Source organism: Sinocyclocheilus rhinocerous, unplaced genomic scaffold (assembly GCF_001515625.1).
Source record: "Sinocyclocheilus rhinocerous isolate Xijiao unplaced genomic scaffold, SAMN03320098_v1.1 scaffold760, whole genome shotgun sequence".
Classification (NCBI taxonomy): Eukaryota; Metazoa; Chordata; class Actinopteri; order Cypriniformes; family Cyprinidae; genus Sinocyclocheilus; species Sinocyclocheilus rhinocerous.
The window spans coordinates 329,381-342,013 of NW_015667422.1; positions in this window are offsets into that span (position 1 = coordinate 329,381).

The following is a 12,633-nucleotide window of genomic DNA, read 5'->3' on the forward strand; positions in this document are numbered from 1 at the left end:
ATAATACTTAATAATAATAGTTTTATTTAAATCACCTTAAAATTAATAGAATAAATACTACTATGATGTATAAATGTTATTATATTATAGTGTAAGTATATATATATGTGCGCACACACATATAGTGTGTATATGTGTGTGTGTGTGTGTGTATATATATATATTTATATATATATATATATATATACACGTAACATGATTTTCATGAAAATTTAGCACAAATCCTTTTTTGCATTATAGTAATGAAAATAAAATGGTTTGTACTAAATTTTCATTAAAATAGTGCTACGAAGTTAAATATATAATTTCAAATATATATATATATATAAACACATATATGCATACTTTTTTTACATTATGGTAATAAGAATAGGGTTTTTTCTTAATTTTCATAAAAAAATAATAATGCTTTGATGTAAATAATAGACTTGGATTTGACGGAGATTCACCTATTCATCTGAAGGAAGATCAGTCTATTAGTATTCCTTCAGAACATGTCACATGTTGACTTCTGTGAAAAAGCCAAAAGACTGATTACGTCACACTGTTTTCCTGTGGACTGCTTGAGACAATCAGGTTGATTGTTTTCTTTACAAATAATAGCACGTCTAGATATGTACAGATACATTATCTGTGTGTAATATTTCACATGACAAAATAATTCTTTACTTGTCAAAGAAAATAAAGCGTTCCTGTGATGGTTTTCTGAATGTGGATGCTTCAGGTTGACTTCCTGTAGGTGTGTGCTGCGGCTCAGGTAAACAGCCAATGTCAGTGTGTGTTGTGTCAGTGGATTATTGGAGCAGAGAAATCAACACGCGGCTCTGAAGAGTGATGGTAACACTGTCCACATCACACCACTGAGAGCAGCCACACTCAGGAGACCCAGGAGGTGAGTAAACATTTATTAACACTCACTGTTAACTTCTAGTGTTGAGTAGAGTGTGTGTGAAACGGCTGATGGCTACTTTAAATTAATTATTTACATTTAAAGACTTTTTTGTTTGATAAACTTGGGAATTTTTTTTTTTAACTACGTTTTGTTAAATTCATTTGAAATTCTTCGTTCTTTTTAATAATATTTAAATGCATTTGGTGCATTAAGTCATTATTTTCATTAATGTCATCAGTTTAAATGAAGGCTGTTTGATTTCAGTCTATGTAATATAAATGTAATGTAGAATTTGATATATTTCTAAATGTTTTATAGTATTTAAGTATAATATGGAAATATTTAACATTTCAAATATAATATACAACTTTTTTAATGCTGATATTACATTAAACATCTTCATTTTATTATAAAAGGTGTACAGTAAATACAGTATGCCATTACAGTATTGCAATATGTTTTTAAAAAATCCAAAATTTTAAGAGATTTCTGAGACTTAACTATTTCTGAAAAAAACTTAATATTTAAATATATATTTTTACATTCATTATTTTTATCCATTTAATTTTCTGTTATGTCAAATCTAAAACTATGTTGGTAACACTTTACAAATAAGGTGCTATTAGTTAATGTTAATGATATAACTAACATCAACGTACAATAATACATTTGTTACAGTATTTATTCTTCTTAATGTTAATTACTAAAAAATGACAACGGTTCATTGTTAGTTCATGGTAACTTTGGTTCATTAAATAATATTAACAGATACAACTTCTGATTTTATTAAGGTATTAGTAAATTAACAACATTAAGATTTGCTATGCTGTGCTTTAGAATCATTTTTCATTGTTAGTTCATTTTAACTGATGTAGTTAACTAATGTTAACAAATGGAACCTTATTGTAAAGTGTTACCAGCATCTTATTAGTTTAGATATACTCCAGTGTTTATTTCAGTAGGTTTTGGACTAAAAGCTCTTTTCTCTATTACCAGCACAGCATTACTAGACCCGATATTTAGTTGTAGATATTTTGAAAAGTTGCAAATAAAGATTATTGGATTGTGTTTTACAAGAAAATACTATTTTAGTCTTTCTATTTCATAATTTCATGTTTAATTCAGCGTGTTACCACTTTTTGCAATTTCTGAGTGGAAATAAGTAAATCCTACACCATTTTTTTTCTCAAGTGAGGCATTGTTATAGATTACTCATTCGCTTCCAGTATCTTCTGCCGATGATTTATGAAGAATACCGTAACTTATTGAACGTTCCATTGTTCTTTCTTGCACAAGAAGGAAAGCACCTTAAGAGCTTATACTGAGCATCTGGCTGTTAAGACTCGGCTCAGATTGAAAATCTAAAACCATCTGGTGAGAAAGGTGCGGAGCAGCATCAGATCTGAGCATCTGTCCAAAATGAAGAGCATCAGCAGGCCGTCTGCTAGTGCTGGGCGGTATGACCAAAAGTTGATATCACGGTATTTTCCAAAATTATACCGGTTTCACGGTACATGACAGTATTTTTTTTTTCATGCATGACCGGGTGTTAACCATATTTTCTACTGATTGAGAGAGGAAATACTGCAGTATATTGACTTAGAAAGCCCTATTTTACTGTCATGATGAGTGAATATTGTCAAAAAATACCACACTAAATAGTGACTAAACACGACCCCTTTTAAACCGGTATTCGGTATGAACCGGTATACCGCCCAGCACTACCGTCTGGTGCAGGACGCAGCTTTTTTCATTACTACTGGGCCAAGTTTTCTGAAGAGAATTTCTATACCTACTTTCATACAAACACTAACTCTTGAGAAAAATGCACCCTCTCTCCCAGTACGGTTTCTGACAGGTGTACATTTGATGAAGCATGTGTCACGGTACACGGCGGTGACGTTGAGACCGTCAGGTGGTCGAGTTTTAGTAATCTTTAATCCCTAATCCTCTAGTCTCCTTACTATTGTGTAACAGGTAAACAAATATAGAGATGTTCAGAACACGTGTTTTCTGAGAAGCAAGAACAGGGGGAAAACATGGGACTGTGGTTTTTGTCATGCATTATTACACTACCTGTCAAAAGTTTGGAATAATAAAGATTTTTTTCATGTTCTTATGCTCACAAATGCTGCATTTATTTGATAAAAAACAAAAACAACAACAACAGTAAAACCAGTAATATTGTGAAACATTATTACAATTTAATATAGCTGTTTTCTATTTGAATATATTTAAAAATGTAATTTATTCCCGTGATGGCAAAGCTAAATTTTCAGCATCATTTCTCCAGTCTTCAGTGTCACATGATCTTCAGAAATCATTCTAACATTCCAAACTTTTGACTGATGGTGTACATTTAAAACCCATGTGCGATCTGGGGCATAGATTAGGATGGTTTGGTGTCAGACATTTCTTTATTTGCCTTTTCTGTTTCAGATAGGGTTGAAATGTCCTGTCTGGATGAGGTGCCCTTTAAGATCCCTCTTGGCTTTCTTGAGGATGCAAAGGAAGAGGTGGAGCTCATCGCAGCTCCAGAAATCACTCTGCCTGACTACCTGAAGATACTGCAGGAAACTGAGGTCTGATACTCTCTAAAATGCATGTTTTTGACCTGACGTTATCAGTTGGCGTCAAAATGCATTTGGACACTTAACGCACACGTTTCACATCGTCGAACAACTGCAGCTATTCTTTTCCTGAGCCATTTTTGGAATTACTTTTAACTAGCTGCTCCCATGAATTTTAGTGGATGTATGAAGTCAGTTCTTCTCCGTTTCACGCAGGTGTATTTCCTTACGTTAATGTTCCACTAACATTTAACCACCGAAGTACATTTTATCTTCTTTTTGAAGTGTGTATAAACTTTGTTTCAGGTTTTTCCGCTAAGAGTCCTTGGGAGACATAAACAGATAAAAAATAAACAAAATACTGATGTGCAGTTATGTTTATATAGCCATAAAATGAATTTGGATAGAAGCTCAGATTGTTTGCTCTCGGATGAACTGGATGAGAAATGTTCAAGACTTTTGATTGTGGGCTTTAGTATGTTGCACTTGTTGTGAGCCCAGACTGAGATTTTGTGAAACTGAAGAGAAACCTCAGATGAGAATAATTCTCAGGAGGAGGATCATTGAATCTGGAGCATCCATTTTATTTGTCCATTTAATTCCATTGCTGTCTTATGAGTAAGATATTGAAATGAAATGAGTAAGATATTATAGAGATGTTTTTTTTTTAAGTTTGATATTTTGTTTCAAGATTCATTGAAATGTATATGGCTTAAGCATCCATCCACATACACTATTGCTTTGAAAAATGTTTTTGAATGAAGTCTTTTATGCTCACCAAGGCTGCATTTATTTGATAAAAAATACAGCAAAAACAGTAAAATTGTGAAAAATTATTTCAATTTAAAATAACTGTTTTCTATTTTAATATATTTAAAAATGTAATTTATTCCTGTGATGCAAACCTGAATTTTCAGCATCATTCGCTGCTCAATAATTGTATTATTATTATTATTATTATCAATTTTGAAAACACTTGTGCTGCTTAGCATTTTTGTGGAAACACATTTTTTTCTGGGTTCTTTTTAGAAACCGAAAGAAGAGCACTTATTTAAAACAGAAATTCTGCATAAACAAATGTCTTTACTGTCAATTTTAAACTATTTTAATGCATTCTTGCTGAATAAAAGTATTAATAAAAAAAACTTATTGACCCCAAACTTTTGAAAGGTAGTGTACTTTATGCAGCCTGTATCACATAAATATTCAGCACAGATCGAGAGAAGGCACCTCTCAAGGGAACTCTACTAAATTAATGTATATGTTTCTGAGATCTTAAAGAAGGTTTCCAAGAGAGTATCTGCGACTTCCATAAACTGTATTCGGCTCAATGTAATTTGCCATGAGCATCCACTGATTACAGCAGCCATCGGCCTTAATGTAATTTAGTTCATATTAATAGTACAGGCTGTCACTAACAAGGTCATGGGAAAATACAAAGACACTTGTAACATGCATTGGTGTAAGCGTATCCCTGCCATATCTAACCCATTCCCATCTGTGATTGCTCTATAATTACGCTGACATGTAATCTGTCTAGTCTAGTTTGTTTAGCCCAGAGCTGTGTGATTGGCATCAGGACCATGTCAAAAATACAGTATAATTATATATCTGATTACAAATACTAAACAGTAAGGGTGAAAAAAGTTCTTGGCTGTCAGTAATCTATGGAATATTGTTGATGCAATTGTTATTGTAGATCCATTGGGATAAAATTCCTAAGAGTTTGTGTGTTACTGGTTAAGGTCTTTGCAAAGAAAACAAACTGCTGTCAGAGGTTATTACAATCTAATCGAAATAAGCTAATGTTGAACCTTTTATGGCTATGTATTCTGTAAATTCTTAGTCGTTTGTCCCATGTCCATCCAAGAGCAACATTGTGTACCTGCCTTAGAGCGTTGCTCACTTCATTTTGCATTTAGGACATGAATAGGATGCAAATTGTTGTGTAATATTTTTCACATCTGTTTTGTGGTGCTCTCATAATGCTGATAATGGCAGATGTTAGTAATATCCAGAGGGATTCCCAAAGCAGTAGCTCAGCATTCATTTAGATGAAGCTGAAGTTACTTCTGCAACTCATAAAGCATATCTTGCTTTATGAGGGCTAGTTAGTGCAGTATTTATGCAATTATTAGGAATTATCCCTAATCGTGTACTCATTTGCTTTGTTGATGTTAGTGATATTGGACTTTACACTGACACCTAGTGGCTTGGATGCACAATCACATAAAAGTTACCAGTGCTGTTGATCAAATGTATAGTTATTCTTGATTAATTTATTCCCTAAGTGAAGGAGCTTTGACTAAAGTGTAGAAGTGGTTGTCATTTGTTTATAGCAGTTATAGTGTTAGCAAAAGCCCATGCAGACAACTAAAAGCTGGAATACTACTCGACTTTAAAACATAAGGCATTGCTGACTTTAGAAATAGTAACTGTGAAAAACTGGGCAATATATACACTAAACGATTGAGGATCACACACCAGCAGACTTTCAAGTCGTTCTGAACGCAACAAACTCACACAGAAACATGCATCTTGTTGCTTAGAGATGCATGACAAATTAAAAACATATACCCCCGGTTTCACAGACAAGGCTTAAAGGCACAATATGTAATTTTCTCCGCTGGAGGGCGCGTATTCAAAATAAACAAAGAAACAAAGGCGTAGTTTGATGACGCTGTGACAGAGTGTGGAATCATGGGAGTTGTGGTCTTCATCCCCACAGCCGATGCAGTCCGACGGGACTCGGTATATATAAATACAAAAAAAATGTCCTAATTGAACTATGGCCTAATCTGTCTGTGAAACCGGGCCATGTGTCTAAAATAGTCTCAAAATATCAAACATGTCTGATATCCTCCGACTGCATGGATTCATAGTCTGGAGATAAAAAAAATTGGAAACTGTGTCCATCATTCAATACATGATTTCCTGAAAAATCAGTCAGTTCCAACTGTCCAAAATCTGCAGACTGGTTCTGATTTTTGGTAATTAGCTTCGACTCATCTAGACTGCAATTCTGGGCAAAAACCATGTACTGTATTCCAGCCTTCTTTCAAAATTGTGTATATTATTTCTAGGATAAAACCATCATAAGCATTTTTTCTGGTCTGTAGATTTAAAAAAAAAATTGCGATATCTGTAATGTAAGTAATAGGGTTGCAAGTTAAATATAGATTGTGTGTTTGTAGTAAGACTAGGACTGACATGTTCCCAGTTGGCTCCATTTTGATGTGGACTTGGCGTGTAAATGGCAAGTTATGAAAAACTTTGGTTTAGATCTCATCAGATGATGTGTGACATTGATGTTATTGTGTGAAAATCAAATAGAAAGATGTCTCTTTTGCTTTTTGATGTTTCAGTATGTGTTCAGCCTGGAGAACTGGGTTCTCACGGGTCTCCAGGGCGGCTATCCAACCCTCAGTCCCCGCTCTTCCTGTGAGCCTACGGCGACCTGTCCTCCTTACTGGATGATGTTCAGCAGCCCTCAGGAGAGCAGGTTAGCCAGCCGCTGGAGCAGTGACTTCTGGGAGCCCAACCCTCGTCCCCGCAGCCGCAGCTTAAACGCTGCCCACTACCACACGATGAACGCCCGAGTCAGATTCACCATTTCTGACTCTGAAGATGAAGAATTTACAGAAGAAGATGGTCTTGCTGAGGGTGAAGCACAGTCCAAACGGGGTGGTTCGGGTTTGCCAAGACAAGGACCAGGGTTGAAAGACTTGCACACTTGTGGATCATCAAACTTCCTCAAGCTGCCTTCACCTTGCAGCCTCTCCACACAGCTCCAGGGGACGTCGACTTCCCTCTGCAGGTGTAACTCACCCAAAAGAAACTTCCAGAGGAGTCAGAGCTCTGCTGGTCATACTAATGCATCTTCCACAATCTCCCCCGACAACTTACAGTTTGAATGCATCAACAATCCCACCCCAAAGGTAAGACATCTTCAACTCTTGCGATCCTTCTCCGAGTACACACTTTGGTTATAAAATAAAGTGCACTGGTAACACTTTATTTTAAGGTGTCCTTATTACACATGCTACATGTACTTACTATTATAATAACAATAAATGATGCATAATTGCATGCAAGTAACCCTAAACCAAACCCTAATCCTAACCCTAACCATATAGTAAGTACATGTTGTTAATTAATATTATTCAGTACTTAAATGTATAATTACTCTGTAACAAGGACACCTTAAAATAAAGTGCATCAATGGCGCTTAGCAAATGCTGCAGTGATGACATTTTTGTAGGTTGCATCCCCCTGGTTCTCTTGACAAAAACCCAAAAGGATTTTTCCATTGGTTTTTGGATTATTGCAGAAAATAAGGTCTGTGACCAACAGAAGTGTGTTCATTGCATGTTTTGTTAATCATGGTAATCTTCACTTTTTTTCCAAGTTTGACACCTAAATTCATTTGGCAGAATTAAAAAGCTAAACGTAGGCTGTAAACGGACTACACCACAATCCCAAGACTTCAATAAAACCATCACTAAGCTCTTCGATCTTTATTTTAAAAAACATTTCAGAAGAGTTAGAATTGTTTGCAAGATCGTGAATATAAATACAATATAGGCTAATATATACATAAAGGCTGTGAAAGCGACTAGTGAGTAGATGAGTTTAATGTCCCAGACGATCTCATTGAGATCTCATTGTAGTCTCATTTAGCCCCTTGTAACTGCCTTTTCTTTAAAGACAAGAACAAGCTTTTAAAAAATTACAGGTTGTTTTACACTTAACCAAAGACCCATCAAAAAATGTGGGTTAATTGTGGGACAATAGAACCAGAAGTGCTAAAGTGCTAAAATGTGTTTATGGATTTTTGCATGCAAAAATAAGCTTTTTGAAACCTAAAGCTACAAATGGGACACTCTGCGGTCTCATAGACTTCACAGATGCACATAAGTGGAGGCCACAAGACAACAAATCCAAATCAAGTATACCATTTAGGACCTTAGTCATAGTATTAAGGCGCAGTCACATAGGCAAAATTTCAGTGGAAAATTTCGTGCACTGTGACACTATACTGACAATGGACCTTTTTTTGTTGCTTGAAGCACCAGTCACACAGATGTCACTTTCAAACTAAGCAGATTTGAATTTGCCAGGGCTTGACAGTGCGAGCATTTCACTCGCATTTGCGACTAAAAATAGACATGTGCGAACTGGAAAATGTATTTAGGAGAATGAGTGCGAATAAAATTTATTAAACATCCTAACTTACACGGTAGCCTATAACAAATGTATTAATTTCTTCAATTTATTTATGGGAAAACAGCGATACAGCCTCATATGATTACTGAACTTTAAAAAGGTGACGATTTAATTTAAATAGCACAGATGAGAAGGCAGGGCCCCGGGACCCCGGTAACCCTGTAAACAAAGCAGCGGCACTACTTTCTGTTTCAAACAGTCATTTAGATATTTATATTCACTTTAGTCTTCACCATAGCACCAAATAATTAATACTTAAAGACTTAATAAGCTGTTTATTTTATTTTATTTTAATCTAACCTAAAACATGGCCTACTTATATATTGACTGATTCGTTATTATTGTTCAGTAATACTTAACAGGTTCCATTGACATTAGTTAACTACATTAGTTAACATGAAATAACAATGACTGCGTTTATTAATCTTAGTTCATGTTAATTTCAACTTTTAATAATACATTATAAAATCAAAAGTTGTGTCTGCTAATATTTAATGGAGCTTACATGAACTAACAGTTGTATTTTTATTAATCAACGTTGACAAATAATATTAACTACGGCAACAATTAGCTATTTGCACATTGTTAATGTTAACCTGTTTTAACTAAAGTTAACTAATGGGTCCTTATTGTAAAGTGTTACCTAATGTTCTTTCGTTCACTCTAATCTTGAAACACTTGTTTACTTTATAATTTTTTTTGTGTAGTTATTTAACCTGTTAGGAGGACAACACTTTTTTTTTAACTTAAATTATATATTGTGATAAAACCATATGATAAAAGCTTCAACGACTATTGTGAAAATTTGATACGGTCACATGTACATACAATTTAATAGGACTATAAATAATTACATAAATAGCCTACACTGTTAAAAAAAAAAATCTGTGACATTTACGGTAAAATACCGTCAGCTGTGGTTGCCAGAACTTCACCGTAAAAAATATGGCAGCAGCATTTTAGGTTTTACAGATTTAACTTAAATTCACAATAAAATACCGTATTTCATTAACTGATGTAATGTTAATAAACCAACATATTGAAGTGTTAATACCTGTTTTGAACCATTGAAATGCACTGATAACCACCAAAAACTGGTGGTGATGAGAAAGTCACATGATGAACCAAAGCTCATCACAAAAACTGAAATAATGCAATAAACATTAATATAACAGCATTAGATGTAAGATTAACCCTAATGTACACAATTGATAAGAAAAAACAAAGAAGAAACATGTTATCAAAAAAAAAACATCAAATATTAAGTGTCATGCAGGGAATTCTGGGAGTGTCAATTTACTATAAAGTCTTTCTTTAGTAAAGATTTACCTCTTTAGTTAATTACCTCTTTTTACTTACTAAAATATAAAGGTTATTGTGATAAAAACCATATACCGTGACAAAAGTTTCATAGACTATTTTGAAAATTTGATACCATCACATACTTAATGTACATACAATTTAATAGGACAATAAATAATTTCACAATAATTGTATTAAATAGAGTCTGAAGCAAAATTATTTAAAAACCTACTTTCTGTATTCTGATAAATCTGATAAATGTGTTTGTAAATGTCTCCTTATATCCCCTTATTAAGCTAAAACACATAATTTGAAAAATTTGCATTGCGCCCCTAAATTTTTCAACTTAGGAGCACATGTGCTCCTTGGAAAAAAGGTAAGCGTCAAGCCCTGCGCTGAACTCATTCAAAGCAAGGGCCTCTACACTTGCTACTAATTTTTGACAGCTGTAGCCCTCTAGAAATTTCCGTTGTAATTGTCTTTCATGCTACAGTGATTACTGTTCTCTAATTTCAATCATTGTGTCTTCCACAAAATAAATGTTTTTGTCAAAATGCATTTTGTCAAACATGTTAGTAGAACAGTGGTATACCCACAGCTAATATTCCGTCAAATTTTGAGCGATGAAGATTACCAATATTTCAGAAAAAATATATATATATTTATAGATTGTTCTCTAATTCTGATTTCCACTGTATATATTATAAATGTCAAAAAAATTGATTCATATGCTGTCACATTATATTTTAAAGTTAATGAACTACGGACCTTATAAGCATCTTTGTATGTTTGTTAATGACTATTACATATATTGCTTTATGGTGTGCCTCCTGTCTCCTGTTTTTTTAATTTATCAAGTATATATTATCTTTCTGAATTCTGTCTAATTCTTAATTCAATTCCAAAATCGAAATCCCCTTAAAAATTCCCAATTCTATAATGTTCCAGTGTTCATAAATACTAATAACTATTCAAACTTTTTTAAAAATATTATCACTTTAGTTTATGGTGCCACCTGTCAGGTTAACTAAAAATATACATTTTTAAAAAATTGTTAAACTGAGAGGAGCACCGTAAACAAAAATAATATTTCTAATTTGTTTCATTAGTCTTTAACACTTATTAACATTTTAAAATTCTTACAGGGATTTTTATTTTGAAACTGATTTGAGGAAATATAAACTTGATACATAAGCAAAAAAAGTTTTTTTAACTATATATTATTTTTTAAAATCTTTTTCTGTAGTAATTCTTAATTACATTTCAAAATCCTCTTAAAAATTCCCAATTCCCCCCAAAAATGTCTCATTATTCAAAAATGTTTAGTACCTTTTGTAGTTCCCTGCGGTTTTCCTGCTGGATGTGTTTATTTCTCTCCTTCAGATTTTTTTCTGACAAATGCCCGATGCCTTTCTTCTGCAGAGCCTGAGAATCACACAAACACATACAGTAGTTGAAGTTTATTTCTGTTAACACAAGTCCCAATCAGACTTTCAGTGAAACATCAATGCAATATCAACACATATTTGACCTCTGCTATCCATAACATCTCTCTCACCTTCTGCCATTTGAAGGTGCCGAGCAGGTTGTTATCTCCAAACGGGTTGTCGGCGTTGGTGTAGCCCATGTACTCTTCACTCCAGCCCATCTTCTCCCTCTTCTTCCTCTCTTTGGCCTCTTTCTTGGCCAGACGTCTGGCTCTCTTCTCCTCTGGGGTCTCCAGCGCCTTCATCATCTCCCTCTGCTTCTTCTTGTCTTCTTTGGAGGAGGAGGATCCCTGTGTCGTCTTGCCTCCCTGACCCTGATCAGAGTCAGCAGAGGAGCTCGAGGAACTCGAGGATCTGGATTCAGAGCGTCTACGTCTGTCTCGATCCCTCTCTCTGCTCTTTCTCCTCCTCCCCTCTCGGTCTTTCTCTCGGCTGGAGCTCCTGCTCTGTCGTCTCCCCCGCTCTCTCTCGCTGCTCCTGCCATCTCTGGCTCTGCTTCGCTCCACGCTGGACTCTGAGCTGGAACGTGAGGAGCTTCTACTGCTCCTCCTGCTGCTCTTTTCATCCTTGTGTTTCTTCTTCGTCTTATGTTTCTTCTGATTATTGTCATTATCACCTGAAGAGCTTAAACAATAAAGAAATGGAAAAAAAGTTATGTTTACAATCTTTCAGTGTTGGGTGGTTATCATGATGCCGACTCAACATCGTGATGTCTGTCATGGCATGGTCTTAAAAGTACTATATAACATTTGGGCACTTATATTAATATAAAAACCTTTAGATTTTTTGTTTGTTTGTTTGTTTATTGTCACTATAGCACTACACTGTTAAATGTATTGTTGATTTGTTTGTTTACGTGGTTATTTTAATATTATTTTGAATATTTGTATTTAACTAATTATTCGTTCATTTCAATCTTATTTATTTATTTATTCAATCATACATACATATATTTTGTCACTGTTTTTCTCTAAACTTTTCCACGGACCCCCTCCTATTATAAAAACTGACATACCTACAGGATTGTTTAATTTTTGTTTATTATGGTTTTCAGTACCTGTCTCCGTCTTTCGATCTTCCGTGTGATCGTGCTCTTCTGTCTCTGTGATCGCGGTCAGAGTCGCTGGAGTGGCCGGACTCGCCCCCTCGGTGTCGG